Source organism: Corvus hawaiiensis, chromosome 8 (assembly GCF_020740725.1).
Source record: "Corvus hawaiiensis isolate bCorHaw1 chromosome 8, bCorHaw1.pri.cur, whole genome shotgun sequence".
Taxonomy (NCBI): Eukaryota; Metazoa; Chordata; class Aves; order Passeriformes; family Corvidae; genus Corvus; species Corvus hawaiiensis.
The window spans coordinates 29611803-29629145 of record NC_063220.1 but is presented as its reverse complement, the minus strand read 5'-3'; the positions used below and the strand labels follow the sequence as shown (position 1 = coordinate 29629145).

Here is a 17343-nt window from a genome sequence, read left to right as displayed (position 1 = left end):
AGTAATTGTTTCCTTTTCAAGTTCTTACAGATAATTATCATGAGTGACAGCAATAAGTTTTAGCGGAGATACCAATTGCCAGAAGGGTTATATCATGACCCTCTCTAATGATGATGTTGGACTGGTGAGGTTCAGTTCAAAATGATACAGTGTAATTGCTGTTTACCCCAGTGGGTGTGCTGGACAGCAAATCGGGAACAAAATGCTGAAGAGAAAACCAGGGGTTTTGAGCTCACATTCTGTTTAACAGAAAGATTGCTTAGAACAAGAATCCACAGGCTCCTGGATCAAGCCCAGTGCCGAGCAGAATAAAATCTCGATTGAAAACTAAAATTGCAGTTCTCAACTGTATGCTGATCGTTGCATTTTAAAACCAATTCCACCAAAAAAATTCCTTAGATGGAGCTGCTCCTGTGACGGACAGCACTGGTTGCACCTGAAAGCTGCAGAGCTCTGAGGTCAGCATGGTACCCGCCCACTTCTCACTGCAGAGCTCTGGGAAGGGCTTTGCACTCTAGAAAAGCCTTGTTGAAAGAGGTGTCCCCAAACCACTTTCTCAGGAAGCCTAAAAGTCAGGACCTGTCAAATAAGAGGAAAGAGAAATTACGTGCTTAAGGCCATTAACAGCCCACAACACAGATAAAATAACAAGAATTAACAACGCTGAAAGCAGGATTAATCTTAAATAGAGGGTTAAAAGTGGCAATAAACACGCAGTTTCCCACTGACTGAAGTGATCAAGTGAAGAGAGGTAAAACTTGCTCTGCGTCAAGTTCTTCCTAATCAGGGCAGATTCATTACAGCTGGCTCCAAATTACAGGGGATTGAGACAGGTGATCTTGTTACTCTGTTGCTGAGGGGATCTGCAATTAGGGCCTAGGGCAATGTATTGGCTATTAGTGTATTTTTAAGAACTATGTCTTCTGCCACACTGCACGCCTGGCTACGTGCACGAATATTAAAGTTGCATTGAGGAGAGGGCAGCACTGATGCAACAGGTGCAATCAATTCTCCTGATTGTGTAAGTTATTAGGAACTTGCTGGTTCTTTTGGGTGAAAGGTCAGGGTGGAGGGGAAACAGCTGTACCTTGTTTATTAATTAGTGGATGATGATTAGGGGAGGAGATGAAAAGCCAGCAGAGCGCTTTCCTGAGGGCTGGTGTTGGCAGGTGACTGGGAAAGGGTGGGTACTTTTTTAGGAGGCTTTTTGGTATTTTCTTGTCTGGGCTTTTTTTGTTTGATTTTTAAAATAATATCTAAGTAATAGGCTAGATGTATTTACCAAGTGTAAGGTATCACTGTGAGGGGGGGCTGAGAGTCTAGGGTCTCTTTTTCTTTCCTGTGAAGAGAATGCTGTCTCCTCCGGTAATTAGAGGATCTAATTGCTGATGCCCAGTGTTGCTGGAGTCTGTATGATGGCAGTCTGCCTGCCTTCAGGAGGGTCTGGGAGCCTTTGTTTTGCTTTTTTACTGTGAAAAATGTAGATTAGTTTTCTGCCCGTGGCTTCCTTGTGCTAGCAAGTTGTGGTCCCTCTCTCCTCTTCCATGGTGGCTTTTCTTTTCTCCCTGGAGTTACCCCAATCAGCAGTGACTGTGTTGGGCCTCTCAGCCCCAAACTACTGCTCTTTCCAGGGCTGTTGGGATGAGAGAAATGAGATACAGCACTAGCTGTGATCCCATGAGCTATTTTTTGGTTTCTTAGAGCACTTTAAACTTCTGTCTGTGTTTGAAAACATATTTTGGCAGACTTGTGGGGAGCAGGGGCTGCCTTAGTAGATGGAAAATATTGCCCATTTAGAGTTCTCCATCGCAGCATCCCTGAGCATCCTGTGCTGCTAACACACTAACTGGATTCCATATGAGTGCAGCTTTTCTGTGTGGAGATTTAGGAAGCATAGCATGAGAGATAATTAGAAGAGGTTAAGATGCAAGATACAAGGAAACTAGTGTTTCTGTCTAATAGAAATAAAATTCTTCAGATTAAACTGAAGAACTGTTTGTTGTAGGGTTGTCACTAATTTATTATTCTGAGAGAAAAGTAAGCTCCCAAATTTCATATAGTGCAGTACTTGGCTTGCTGAGCACTTTCCATAATGACTCATTTGTAGCATTCTCCTGGTGCAAGGAGGGGAGGATGATGTTCCTAACTAGACATGGTCTGTCGTTTCCTGTATTGGCAATTGTATTGTAACTCATAAGTTGCAGATGGAGGACTTGAAGTACTCGGCAGCTTTGTGATAAAAGGGAGAAATGTAATGCTTTTATGAAAATAACCTTGAAGGTAAATGAAAACCTACATCCATCCAAGTGCAGGTCTAGTAAATGTTCCCTTGGTGCACATCACAATAGAAACATTTAAGCAAGCTGTATAGCAAAAATTGAAAGAAATATTAAGTGTCTGAAGTCACTGTATTACCTCACTTTTTGCAGGGCTATTTTTGTGTCAAGTAGGTTGATTTTCATAGTTTTAGTTGCTGTCTTGGTAGTGGAGCAGTTGTCTTGTCCTGTGGTCAGGTGGAGAAAACGCAACTGCAGAGATGCAGGGCTTTTTCTATGTAAGAATATTTAATTTCTTTTCAACTTCATAACTATGTGTGCTATTATATAACTATGAGCATTCAAAATGTTTCCCTGTACTGCCTCAATTTCATTACTTATTGTCGTTTTGGAAAGGCAGATTTGACCTTCTGGGCTTTTTCTTTAGAAGTGATTTATTTACAGCTGGCTATTAATGAACATGAGGAGGTTTCAAGAAAATTAAAGAGAGGCAGGGGCTTAGGGCAGTGGGAGAAGAAGGAACAAGAACCCAATAATGTGACACTCAACTGGAGGTGGTGTTTTGGATGTGGGCCCTTTCTATGGCTGTTAGAGTGGCAAGAGGTGTGTGTACATATGTATATAATGCCTTAAGATCCCTTAAGCAACCATGGTGTGAGATAGCCTGACTCAGGCAGGTAATAGCTGAGTTTATTGGTGCTAGAATGGGAAACTTGGCCTGAAGATAAGGATGGAAAAGTCCATTCAAGTTTCTGCCTCAGTACCTGAGAAAGTGCCCTGTCCCTAATGTAGAGGACAGGTGACTTGCCCAGTAATTCTCCTGCCATGAGAACTTAGTTGTGGAGAAAACCTTGGAAGGGTGCCTGGTCTGAAAGAAGTTTAAGGACAGGGCCCTGTGAACTGGACAGTCAATTCATGGCTCAGGGTCTGGGAGACTCTGTTAGCAGCCTGAGGGCTCCCGGAAATGTGTGGGCAGCCCCAGGGCCTTCAAGGACAGAGGTATGGGGAAGGCACAGGTGTTTTCCTGCTCTCTGGACACTGAGGGGAATCACTGCCAGATCAACATTGATTGTAGCTTTGTGGAGAGGAAAGGGATGATGAATTATCAGCTTGATGCACCATCCTGATCCTATATTAGCTTCTTCTTTTAAGTGATGTAGATGTGAATTAAAGAAGGAAAGAGGACAGGAAAGGGTCACTCCAAAAGCAGGTGCAGTCTTTTACCTTTCATCCCACAGCAGTGTCTCTAGAAAGGACATTTTCTGTGTTTCTGTATGTTATCTCTACTAAGTTAAACTTTCAAAAGCCTGCGGACAGGTGCTTAGACACAAACATTTCATACAGTGCTTTGGGTTGGATGACTTAAAAGTCATCTGGTTAAAACCCTCCTGCTATGGGGAAAAGGTGGAAGCATTCTAAAAAATAAGCAAGAACACTGTGCTCTTGGCAGTGGGAATGCCTTTCCTGACTGCTGTTTCTCTCCTCATTCAAAAAACCATGACTCTCCAAAGCTTGTTTCAGAATTGCTACTACCCAGCAGAAGTTGAAGGTAGGTCTGCCTTTCCAAAATGACACTAGGTAGTGCAATTGAAGCAGTACAAGGCAACATTTTAAATGCTGGTATTTAAATAATGGCACATATAGCTATAAAATTGAAAAGAAGTAAAAATTATGACTGTCACACAAAGCTATCCCTTTAAAGTTGAATAATAATGAAGTGAATGACTTGTGTGAGTGGTGGTAACAATGCAATGTTAGCCATGACTCCATGGCAGAGTTAAGAGACATTTCCATATATTTTTGCTAGGAATACCAAGGCATCTTCTCTGAAGCTAAAATGCATAGAGGAAATTACAAAACAAAACTGATAATATTTACATTAAAAGATCTGAGGTGCTATCAAGTCAATGTCTCCTCCCACAAACTATTACTGCACAGAAATAATACATATGAAAATGATGGGGTTTTCTTTTTTTTTCTTCTGCCAAGTTCCTGGGGAATGAAAAGTGAAAATAGTCTTCATTGATACATATGGAGGTTTTGAAGCAGCTGTAAGGGCTCAAAATGGCTTGTGCAGGGTATAAGTGTTGCCGTGGGCCCATAAATTTCTGTAAATGGACATGGCCCTAACACTGGAAGATGTGGTCCCAGTAAGAGAGATGAATGTTAGCAATAAAAGTTAATTTTGTCAGCATTAAATTCTTATGTCTCATTGATAATAGTAAATTCCCTAATAAGAACAATGATGAGATTTAGTATCTCTCAGCAGCCAATGCTCTCATGGCCATCATTGAAATGGCCATGTTGGTAATAACACTAGGAAATATTTAGAAGACAGAAATGCAGTGGAGGGTGAAATTTTTGTATAGATAAAGTGCTCTAGAAATCACACAAATGTTTTTTGACTGTTCTCAGTTCCTTGGTATCAGGATATTTGGACTAAAGTGATTTCTAGTGGCTTACGATACCTTCTGGGTCATCATGCTGTTAGGATCTCTCTTACTATCTTGGCAGATTCTCACAGAACTGGGCCCACTTCTAATTTCAGTGACCTTGGATGTGTGTGTGGGAAATGCACTCAAACATTAAACTATGTTTCTAGGTAAAAGACTGAGATGCTGGAGCCTAGTTGCAGTACTAGGTTTTCATGAAGATCTTATTTTAAAATAAATCAGGCACTCATTTTTCTTAGAAAGCAAGGCAAAGCACTTGTTGCCTTTTGTTTCCTTTCCTCAATTGCTTGTACAGCCTGTTTTCTGTAGAATTTAAATGGTAGCACTTATATTACTTTCTTTCCAGTACTATTCTCAAAAATAAAATTAAGTGTTGTGACTTGAGCTCAGGCTTAGATGGTGGCTCTTAAAAATATGAGCTTGGGTGCAGCTAAGATGAAGTATTTGCTTTTAAGAGAGTCCATCTTAGAAAAAGGTAAGGATACTTAAGAGTAGCAGATAGCAGAAATCTGCATTTAAGTAGACTCATGATGGGGCAGATTACATGTGTTTTCCTCTGTGTAAAGCTTGATATTAGGTTTTTTCATAGCTTAAATCTGAAGTTTTATGATGGAGGGTTAGTGGGTACCTGCAGGGATCAGGATGATTTACTTGGTTATGAACTGGATGTTGTATTGGTGAGGGTGAGGGGCAAGACCAACAAAGGGAATTGTCCTGAAGCCCTGAAATTAAATCAGATACAGTTCCCATGTTCTTTTTTCAAGAAGATCCTAAGCAAAGGGGATTGATGAATTTAATTGGACCATGTATGTATAGAGCTTGAAGGCTGAATTATGTGGTGTTTTGAGATTTTCTTTAGCGCTGCTCATGTATATTCGATTTATGTAATTGGGATTGAAGTGGGTGTACTTTCTGACAGCACACTCTCCAAACAGCAGCACTGTTTTGGGACCCTGATAAAAATGAACCAAGTGTCAGGAATTTATCTAAACTCTGAGTTTATGATGAGGCGAGAGAAGGGAGGTCAATGCCTTGTGGGTCCTAAAAGCAGCCAAAATAAAACCACTTTTTTTTTTTTATTAGTCTTGCTTGAGAACAGAACCTGCTGCTCTGGTCAGCTCATGTCTGTGGCCAGGGACACCTCCTGACCCGTGGCCGTGGAGGCAGAAGTGCCACCATCTCGTGTCTCAGCAGGTGTGGCTGGGCAGTGGATCCTGCCAGTGTCACCTCCCTGAGGGCTCTGAGGGGTGCTGGGAACCTGCACACAAGTGGAGTTGGGCAAGAGGGAGGAGAGGGGAGTGTGGGTGTGTTTTGGTTTGTTTTTGCGATGCAGGGGGTGCCAGGGGTCCCTGCTGTCCCTGTGGGGTTCTGGGAGAAGGTGGGTTTGTGGCATTGGTAGAACTGTGTGCCAGGGCTCTGTGGGGGCACCTGGAGCAACAGGGGGCAGGGGCCCTGAGACAGGGCTGTCCCCACCTGTGGGATCCTGGAGTGCTGGACTGGGAGTCCTGGGGCTGGCTCTGGGATATTACTCCACGATTTCCTTTACCAAAAGGGTGGCCAAGCAGTGGGACAGGCCGCACAGAGAAGCGGTGGAATCATCATCCCTGGAAGTGTTCAAAAACATGTGGATGTGGTGCTTAGGGAAATGGTTCAGTGGTCAACCTGGCAGTCTTAGGTTAATGGTTGAACTTGATCTTAGAGGGGTTTTCCAAACTTAATGATTGTGTGATTTCTGGGGAGCAGTGTGAGGTGAGAGGGTGCTGTGGGACAGCAGGGCCAGGGCAGATGGTCTTTGGGTCCTGCCACAGTGCAGCTGCTTTTGAATCTGAACTGGTTCAAGCAGCTCCTTTTATTATTTTCCTCAGTTAACGTTTGCTTACAGGCTTCTTCAGATGCTGCAGAGCAAGTCAGTCATGATGAACTGCTACAAGGCACAGGAACAGTACAAAATATCAGGAAAAAACAGTTTCTGTGACAGGAGTGGAACATGAAGCTCTGAAAATATAAAAGGGTAGCATCAAGTGTCAGAAATAATACTACTTTGAACTTTACAGACCTAGAAATTTTTCTGTAAGTCAAGCTGTTTAGGATCATAAACAGTTATTCTCAGTACTGCTGGAACCACTGTCACACTCGTATCATCATTTTGATGTCTGTCATGCATCAGAAGGCAAACACAATTACATATCAAGAATATCTCAGAGCTGTTTAAGAAGTCAATGTTAGTCACAGGATGCTTTTGATGCTCCTCTTCTCCTCATGACTGTAGAGTTCTAAGTGTAGTGAGGATGTTCTAGTTAAGGTTTGAGAGATGGTTGTTGGAGAAACAGGGCAGACACTTCCACTTACATGTCTAACAAATGACAGAGTCAGTGACCTCTTGTCAAACTGTGGGGAGATGATCAGTAGTACTGTGGGCTCTGGGAATCTAAGGTGAAAAGGTAACATTTCATTTTGGAAGAAGTAGAGTTTTTTAAATGAGCCTTGTGCTGTTTGGGCCATGTTTTGCAGTTACCATGCGTCAAAACACCCCTGGTTTGGATTCTGTCCCAGTGATGCAGCCCCCTGCAAGAGAAGCTACTTTGCCTCAGTAATTTTGTTTTGTGGTTTGAAGGAAAATGGCTCCTATGGTGTTGAAATTTCTTCCATGCATGCTCACATTTATGTGCTGATGTAAGACAGAACCAGAACTGCCCTTTCATCTTGGCTAAGGGTATGTGCAACAGGTTCACTGTGTTGTACTCAGTCTATTGTTTTAAAACTTGGGGGCAGAAAAGGCAAGGACAACATTAAGTCTGTTTTGATTATTAGGCCACAGTTGTTTCAAAGGGACTTTTTGAGAACCTGAATGTGTTGAAAATCGTTGAGAAGTCTACAGCAGTCCTTGGCATATTTCCTTCTGCCTCTCTTTCCCATGCCCTTCAAAACCAAGTCCTACATCTTGGTGTTGAGATCATCAGTGGTGATCAGATGCTGCTATTATTGCTGCTGTGTTATTCTTTGGGATTGTTTCATCAGTGTGTAAAGTCAGGCTGCTATCTTTCAAATGTTTTCAGTGCCTTTTTTGTACACAAGAGTCCCTTCAGAGACAACAGAATGGCTTGGCAAGTGCAGTGCAGCACATGTAGAAGCACTTACAGAATGAGCCCATCAGTATCATTAATATGCAAGATGGAAAAGCAGATCGTGAAAGCTCAGTGTGGAATGAGCAATGCGAGAAGAAATACATTCACACGAAGAAATATTTCATACACAGGAAGCAATGTTGCACAGAAACAGGCGATGCTCCAGTAGTGGGGATTCAGGAGTGAAATTGCCAGATATTTGGAGAACCCACTAATCCTTAGCAGTTCTACAGACACAAGAAAATTTCCTTAGCAGTGTTGGGCTTTCAAACTGGTGTGATGGATCATTTAAGCTTTGGCGAACTCCTTGTATTTGTGAGCAAGTTGGAGTTGTAAGTATTGATCTGGATCTTTTTGTTCTGTTGGGTTTAGTGCTGTGTGCAGAGGAGAGAAAGAGCAGTGAACTGGGTACTAAAAAAATCCAACACTGAGGGTGACTTTTGGGAGGAGTTTGAAGCAGGAAGTCAAGAGGTTTATTCAGCTAAAAGTAAAATATCAAATAATATGAGAGAGATGTGCAGTCAGTCTGCCAGAGGAATTTCCAGAGAAGGAAAAGGAGAATGGATTGTGGTTGGAATACTGTTTTGACCACTGGATATAATCAAATCTTCCTGATTTAGCTTAGGTTATTTCTCACACCAGTAGTTGTCTCCTTCCTTCTTGCTACCTCCTTTATTTTTACTTGCTTTTTGATGGGGAAACATTTTTTTTTTTGTTTTAAATAAGTGGTCCAAAGACTGGATCATGTCTTTGTGAGGGAAGTGTGGAATTCACTTTGGTCTTTAATACTTTCCTCCAAAAAGGTTATAACAGCTGTAATATTTTGAAAACAGATTTAATAATGAAGAGTCAGTGTATCATGATGCCTTCCTGAGAAGGAAGTAATAACTAAGAAAGGTTTCTGTTGGAAACCTGGAAATGCTGTTATATGCCAGTGTGCTGACGTGGGATGTGCACTCACTTTATGGCTGTTACGTTACTCATGTACATAGCAATAAACGAAGCTTTTTTCCCTGCTGTAAATCACATATTTACAAGCACAATACAATAATGCAGGTGACTGATAGTTTGAGCATAGCTTTTGTTGGCTGTTGCTTAAAAAAAAAAAAAAAAAAAGGCCAAAGAAATAAAACTGAGCTCAGTCTGATTGAGGTGCTTCCTCTTGTGGCTGGCACAGCCTATGAACTCTTTATGCCACCATTTAGCAAGTTTTCTGGCCAACCACAGAAAGAGAAATCAGCTCCAGCCAGATTCCCTCAAGACTGATAAAATCAGAAGTTTTTCACCCAAGAGCAGGTTATAAGATGGGCAGATGTAACCTTGGCTGTTCCACCAAACACAGAGATGTGAAATGGAGTAAGGTGACTTCCTTCTTTTCTCTCTTTGATCCCCTAGTTGTTAATGAATGCATGGAAATAAATGCTGACTACAAAACAAATCCTGTTAAATTTGGAAATTTCACCTCACCAATGCTGCACTTTTGTTGAAGCAGAAAAAATAATACAGAAAAATATTGCATTTCAAGGCAGTAATTTTATCTGGAATGATATATGTAATATAGGAGACAAAGATGAAAGGGTTAATCAGTGTTCTGCAGACACAGCTGATTAAGCAGCTCTACTGTCAGCAGAACTAAAGTCAGATTTCCATATTGAATATATATTGTGGTTCAAGTTTTCTAGTAACAACTAAAACATCTTTTGTTTGGAGTTTCAGTAATGTCTCTTCTTTGCACGGAGTCCAAGATCTGCCTATCATGAATTGAGCTCACATTACAGCCTTTCAGGAGGTAATTATTAGGAATTACCTCCTTTGCTGGCTGTAGTTCCATTAAATGTTTAAGTACTTAACCTTGTCAGATCTTGTTGTCAGATTTAACTGAAATTAGTAATTGGATTCAGGAGATACCCTGTCCCTTGGTCTTGTTATGGAGTGGCTGAAAACACTTGTTTGTTTCTATGACTGGCCAAATGGCTCTAATATTCACAGCAATATCCTGCAACAGGTAACTTCAGGTGCCAAAAATAACAGGCTCCATTTTAACCAATTTCTTCAGTGATCTCTACTAAGCCCTGCACGTGGAGGATAATGTACAGTAAGATGTAGGTTATTGCTCCCAATGCAATCCCTACAAACTGTATTATTCTGGTACAATTTAATAGTTTTCAGTTTTGTCTGCTGGGAGAGCTTATTGAGATAGTTTTGGTTTTTGTGAAGGTCCCAGGAAAAGGCAGCTGTACAATGTCACTTGTCATACTTAAGCATAATGAAATGCTGGCTGGAGTGTTGCAGTGGCAAGGATAGAGCAGCCTGCTGCATTGTCTGTTCCTGTCTGGAAAAGCCATTCCAGTCTGTGTCCTGCTTCTTCCATAAAAGTGGAAGCTACTATTGTAAAAGCAGCCAAGTTCTTTCAAAGTGCAGCCTGGTTCTCCCAGGGTGGGGTGCACATCTTCTGTCCTGCAGAGATAGCTGCTGCTGGTGTGTCGTGGCGGGCAGTGGGGGAAGAAAAAAGATGGATTTGCTTTGTTGTTTTTGGTTTTAAAATTCTTAGAATGAAACAAACCCAAACAAAACCCTGAAATCAAGCTGCAAACACCAAAACCTCAAACCCAACTCCCCCCACCCAACGACAAGCCCAAAACCTTCAGCTCTTTCCAGGACTACTTTGTTCTGGCAGTTCCACACAGCACACAGTATTGTGAGAAGTGAGCAGATACATTGGATGAAATTGAGGAGCTGGAGGAAATCCAGGTGTGCTGCCCAGCTGAATGGGGACACAAACCTGTTTTACACTGCAGAGAGCTGTGGTGCTGAGCCATGGCAATTTGTCCAGTCCTGAGTCTGAAGAGCTGCAGACCCTCCTGCCTTTTGTGTGCTGTGTCCCGTGGGACTGTCTGCTTTATGCCACCAGATGGTGAATTTCTGTTGTGAATGTGTGGTGAAAGGAAAATTTGGTTCTGCACCAGCACCTTCACAGCTAACTAATTGAAAAACATGTGTGTGCCAGGGATGGGTGAGGAACTGGAAGGTGAAGTCTTTACAAAGGCAGGGGAGATGGGAGGTTGCAGTACAACCTGAGCTCTAGGTCTCACATTGGTAAACAATTGTTTCCTTAATGTTGATTTTGTCTTGGGACTTCTCTGCTGGTTAAAGATATCCTGAAATGATTTGATGGACCAGGGAACTGAATAAGAAGTGATAAACTTGAAGTCTAACTTGGTGTTTGTGTTCTTCCTTCCACATCTGATGGGGCTCAACAGTTGTCAGTATGGCTTTGTACAAACAGGAAGAAAAGCCCTAAATATTTTTAATAATAGGGTAAGGATCTTGTGTTTATGAAACATTTAATGCAAGATCTAGCATTTCATAACCACCTTTAGGCCACCCCATGAAAGGCCCCATGAAGCAGTTCAATTTTAGGTATGTTTAGGAAACAAAGGGAATGACAAGAACTCAGTTGTCCTGGTTATAGATGTGGTGGGTGATAAGACTTGAATCTATGGTGGCTCCTTGCTTTTAAAAAGAAAGCTGTGTTTTTATAACCTAGATATTTCCTATTAACCCTGTGATGTTTACAGGAACAAAACCTACTTTTTATAAAAACTTATCTTTTATTTCAATCTAGTGTACAAAAAAATTTTAATTACTTTGTTTCAGACAAATCACACAGGTTTAAGTAGCAGTGTCAGAACTTAATTAGCATGATTAACAGGGAAATATGCATAGACAGTTTTAAAGAACTTAGGTTTTGGCCTCCAAAATCTTTCAGTCTTTCTATTTGAGAAATGTTCTGCCTTAGGGTCTGGATGCCTCTGAGTGACAGTAAAATGCATCAGCCTTTTGCCTTAAATCACTGGTTCAAGTAGTCAGGCAGGGTGGAGGACTGAACCAGTCTGCTTTTCCCAAACGGAGTTCTCCAGCAGCTCTGAGGACTGTTACAGATAGAGGAGATGTAGTTCATGCTTGTTATCTTGCCCTCGGCCTGGGCAGTTGTTATAAAATGTTAGTGCTGCTTTTAGATTTTTAGAATTAGTCAGGAATTTCTATAGCAGTGTCAAGCCATTAAGGAGCCATCACATCATTATGGTCTGAACTTCCAACTTCTGAGAAGCAGCTTGGAGCTGAGAACATTCCTTGGATCTTAGTTTCAGATTTGCCTTCCACCAGCTTTTGTACAAAAGCGACTTCAGCATGCACACTTGTTGCACGTGAGCACATGTTCACTGGCCACATTTGTAACAGTCATATGCCAAAATGCATTCAGTCAAAAATGTCTTTGCATGACTTCCCAGGCAAAATCTCTTCACAGCTATCAGATGTTTCAACCCCCTTTTAAGGGATGGTAATGAGCTCTATGTCATGTCTGGAAGCCAAAGAAGTTGCCTTTGTTGCACCTCGTCCATCTCTGTGATCCTGGGTACTATTTACTTTGTCATTCCTAAAAACACCTTTTGGGCCTTTAGGTGCTTCTGGGCAGTTGTGACTGGTGAGGGAACTGGTGTCTGCTCAGCTGTTTCAGGTGACTTGTGTAGTCATTTATCAAAGGGCCTGTGGTGCTCACTGCTTTCCTTCCCAATGGCTCTGAGAGTTCCCTTCTCAATTAAAATTCCAGCCTGTAGAAGAAATAGTGGCTGCTGCCTTCATGGCTGTAGTAATTCCATGATTGCTTGAGGAAATAGGTGGCCAGCTGGGATGAGGATAAATCAACCATTTGTCCTCCTGTCTTTCAAGCAAATGGTCCATTAATCACCTCCTAATAGTCTTGTTGGACTAAGTCAAGGATCTGAACTGTAGCACTCTACTAAAATGGCAATTCATCCTGCAGCTATGCAGGTGCTGTTAATGGCACCAAATGGGAAAGGCTATGAACAAAAAGAATTCTTTAATTTTTTTTTTGTATAAGGCAGAGAGGGAATGCATCCTTAAGAAAGCAGTTTTGCCACAAGTTTTCTTCTCCAAAGAAAATCCTCTGACATGGAGTTACTCAGCCCTGCAAGGAGGTGTAAAAATGCATTCTGTAAACAAGCACGTGTCCCACTCTTTTCTAGTCAAAATAGTGAGTTTTTTAATTAAAAGGTGTTATAATTTTGTTCCCTCTTCCCTTTCAGTCTAAGCACCTTTTTTGATTGTATATTTTTCAAACCATTTCAGTTGTGAAGCAGGAGAGGTTACTCTGGGTTGCTATTTGGACACTTGAGTCTTGAAGGTACAGGAAGACTCCTTCAAAGTTGAGAGCTGCTAAACCTTTCTCCTCGTAGAAAACTCCATCTGTTCATCTGAACAAGCCCTTTCAAAGGATGCAGGATGCACTTCAAATCAGACTTTCTTATCTGGAGGAGAGTGGCTTACACAGAGGTTGCGTTTCAGACTTAAATGCAGGGCAAGGAACAACAATCACACCTAAGGCCTTCTCAGTGCAGATATTCAGACCTGTTCTTTTACTTTGTGTTTGGAATTTCCATTAAATTAGCTCAATACTTGGCTTCTTTCCTGATGTCCTATCACACTTGTCTGAAGATATTTTCTGTGATCCATAATGAGCCTTGCTGTTATTCCAATACTAATCACTGCTGAATATCAGCCAGGTTAAGAGGTAAAGCAGGGAGCTGGGTAGTTTGAATTGAGAGAATTCTGGGCCCAAAGAGTTTGTCCCAAGTTCTTATGACTTCATGTCTTGTATTTGAGACTGTAGATCTGTGTGGTGGGGAAGGAGTTACTGGGTTTGGGGTTTTTTGTTAAAAAACCCCAAAACATCATATTTATTAGCTTCATTTTACTTTCATTTCATTTTGATGTAGATGCAAAGTGGTACATGCTGAGAAGTTAGTGGGGAGGAGGGTGACATTGTGGAAGAACAGTGAATAGCTCTGGGCGAGGTATTTCATCCAGGGTAGGGAAGAGACCCTTCTCCCTTAGGGGGTTTGTGCACCTTGTTCCTCTTGATACCATTGATATTGTTAGAAACTTTTCATTCCTTCATGACAGAATTTATGTCCTTTATTTCTTCATATTTACACTGAAAGCAGATGCTGTAGAATTGCACAACTTGTCTCTTTATGTACAACAATAGGAGCTACTGACTCTTCTCTTATTTGGGAAGGAATTTGTCAGCCAAAGCCAACCATTGTATATATTTCATGTAAGTTCCATTTCCTAAAGTGTAAATTAGAAGCTTTTAAAGCAAACTCATCTTGTTATTTATAACAATCATAAGTGGCTTTAAGATGTATTAAAGCACTTATTAGTAATTAAATATTGATGTCTAACAGCTACTGAGCTTCCACAAGGATAAAGGAGACAGATATGGTCTGCAGGGTGTTATCTCAAATGTTGCTGAAACGTTGAGCACACAATTACCATCTTATTAGGATAATAATGTTGAAAGAACTGTTCAGACATTTAATTGGTATCCAACAACACGTGATTGTCTGTTGATTAGATATCAATTGCAACAAGGCACAAGCTGACATTTGATAAGCATGGTGAGTGATAGCTTGCTTTTGTTATGCCAATTAAATGTCTAAATAGAATGATAAATCATTAGAAAAATCTCTAAAGTGTTTGGCAGCTTGTCAAGTGATCTGTAAACATGGGGCGTTCTGTCTGTGTGTGGGAACTTGGACATTTTCTCACAGATTGGGACTGCCTTTAGCACAGACACTTTGGATAACCAAATACCCAATTTCATTGAAGTTATGCTATTCCTCACTAGCAAATTAATTTGTTGAAATGGAGGTATAAATATTTACAGAATTGAGTTAAACACAGTAAAACCAGATAGTTCACAAGATCTTCTTACCCAGCAGACGTCCTGTCTGAAAGTTGTTCCTTGCTATGGTTTAATCTATGTATATCTATATACGTATCTGCCTACACGTTGATTTACATTTCTCCATGTAAATTAAGATTTCTTCCTTTGTGAAGTTGACTAGAGCTTTAAGACAGAGTAGTCTGAAAGTCTTGCAGGAGAGAATGTAATTTTCTTTTGCCATGCAAGCAGGATGTTATTTTCCCACATGCTCTGTAGAACAAGGATTTTGTTTCAGCCTTGAAACCACTCGGTGCATGTTATAACTGTGACAAGAGTTTAATATAAAAAGTAAATTAATGAACATATAGGAAAGGGAACTTCTGAGGGAAGGAGAGAAATCTATGGGCATAAACCTCGATAAGGCTCTTCATTAACTGGTATAAATGAAAATATTTCAGGAGTTGTGTTTCAGCCCAAGGCTTACTTGGTTTAGTTGTGTTCTCGTGCTGCAGCACGGAAAGGTAAGGGATGTGTGTTCCTGGAAGTCTTGTGGGAAGATGCAATGTCCTGCTCTCTCTGTAGTTAAGTTTACAAACACACCCAGTGCACCTTTCCTCTTCGGAAAGAAGCTCCAAAGGGAAAAGGGCAGAAAAGGAGTGTGTCCCATCAAGTTCCAGTATAGATTTGTTCTGGCTGCCCTTTACTGTGACACTTCTGAATACAAAGGCAGAAGCTCTTAGTCCTGTGACTGACACTTGGCAGCCTTGTCTCTGTGTTGAGCCAGGTGAGGGTGGCCAGGACAAGAGGAAGTGCCAGTGATCCACTGGGACCACTTTCCCTTTTCCCCTTGTCTGTCCTGAGCTCCTTCTTACTGCCTGGGGTTTCCTGAGACAGCTGATGGCTGATGTGGGTGCCTCTCCTCTTTCATATTTGCTACCCTGCAATGGATCTGGCTTTTTGGACTTTGCATCTGCACTAAAGAATATATGTGGTTTATGCTATTTTTTTTTCCCAAGTTAACTCAGAAGGAACAAAGGAAGCATTTCTGTCAAATGACAGATGATGGTGGTGTTTGTCTGAATTTAGTTCCCCTGCATGTGCAGCTGTGTAGAGCTCTATCTTTCAAATTGCCACCATATTAACTTCTCAAGCTCCTGAAGGTTGTGTCCTATGGCATATTTGCTCAAACAAACAATGCATCTTGCCCAGAGCAGTGAGAATAGCTGTGTGGGTAGCATTTTGGTGCTTTTGTCTGTATGAAATGAAATTATATTTACTGCCTATGAAAAAAAATTAATTCATCACAATGCAAGAAGGCTTGTCATTGAAATGTTGTAAATGTCAACAATTGTTTTTATCATGATGTAATGTCAAAATTAACTTAAAATAGCTCTATTACATGCAAATGAAATGTTTCTTTGGGAAATGATCCATTCTGTGTCAACTTAATTACCTAAACTGACTTTGATTACTTTGATGTATAACATCTTGCTGTAATTCAAATACCTTAAATGAGTTCTCTGTAATCATGGTGATGCTTTCAGCAGAGGGAAGATAGATGATTATGTGCTGCAACCTGTACAGCAGAGCAAGTAGCTCTTGGCTATTGTTTGCTCAGCTGGGTTACTGGCATTTGTTTAAAACAATGTTGCTGTCCCGTGGCTGGGAGGATGGGCAGGAGTGTGGTTTTGATTAAGTTTGGAGTCCTTTGAAAAGTTGTCACTAGAAGAGTTGCTGATAACTTTGTATGAAGTGTTCCAAGCGCTACTGAAGCCAACAGCAATCTCGCTTTTTGTTACAGTATTGAACAGAAAGGTTATTCCTCTCCTGTTTCAGATACTAAATATGCAGTCTTGCAGCTCTTCTGTGCAAAACGTTGCTTCTGGGGAGAGAAATGTGCCAGATGGAACATTACAAAGTTGTTGTGTTTGATGGTTTGTTTCGTTTGGTTTGTTGGGTTTTCCTGGTGGCGTGGTGTTTTGTTGTTGTTTTTGTGGTTTTGTTTTTTGATTGGGTTTTGTGAGTTTTTGTTGTTGTTTGGGGTTTTTTTTCTGTGCTTTCAGGAAAGAAAGAAATCCAGACAGACATGAACTCTGTGACTTATTTTTTTTGTTAGAGAGTCTTGCATGGAATCTGGGCTCAGTCTGTGCAGACCTGTCTACAGTGAAATGCATTATGTGAAACTGTGGTGATTCACTGGTATATAATTTTAGAATAGAAGAAATAAAACCAATCTGATGTTAGAACATTCTATTTCAATGTTTCCCAAATGGTGCTTTATTTTCTTTTGGCTGTGATTTGAATGTTTTGTCTTTAGATATATTGATACAGACTGGAGAAGTAAAAATCAAAATAAGGCTTTCCAATTCCCCTGCAAAAGTGTTTTGATTAGTCAAAAATGAATAGAAATAATCCCTCCTTGCTTTCCCACCTACAATTTGTCTTCAAAATGTTTAATCTGTATGGTTTTTTTTTTCTGTATTAGATGAAGCAAGAGAGTTGAAACAGAACTTCTGTTGCCTTACTGCTGCTGTCTGCATTGCCTCAGCTGTGCTCTCTATGTGCCTTTTCATATTGAGTACTTTGTGCTTCACAAATATACATCAAATAAATACATAACTGCTGTTAATTTTATAACTCTCTTACAGTACAGCTTGTACTGTAAGAGAGAGTCCCAAAAGTGTGTTGCTCTGTCAGCTCACTGCACTGCAGGAGGTAAGAAGTCCTTCATTTCTCCC

The 17343-nt window shown here is 40.9% G+C and overlaps 1 long non-coding RNA gene across 2 annotated transcripts in view; it reads left to right on the top strand.

Annotated features, from left to right (window-relative positions):
- The first annotated feature begins 1134 nt into the window (after positions 1–1134).
- Positions 1135–17343, top strand: part of LOC125329723 — a 381901-nt gene continuing 365692 nt past the window's right edge. For both annotated transcript variants that reach the window (XR_007205241.1, XR_007205240.1), the window contains exon 1: positions 1135–1183. This is a non-coding gene — a long non-coding RNA (uncharacterized LOC125329723). The remainder of the gene's footprint in view (positions 1184–17343) is intronic.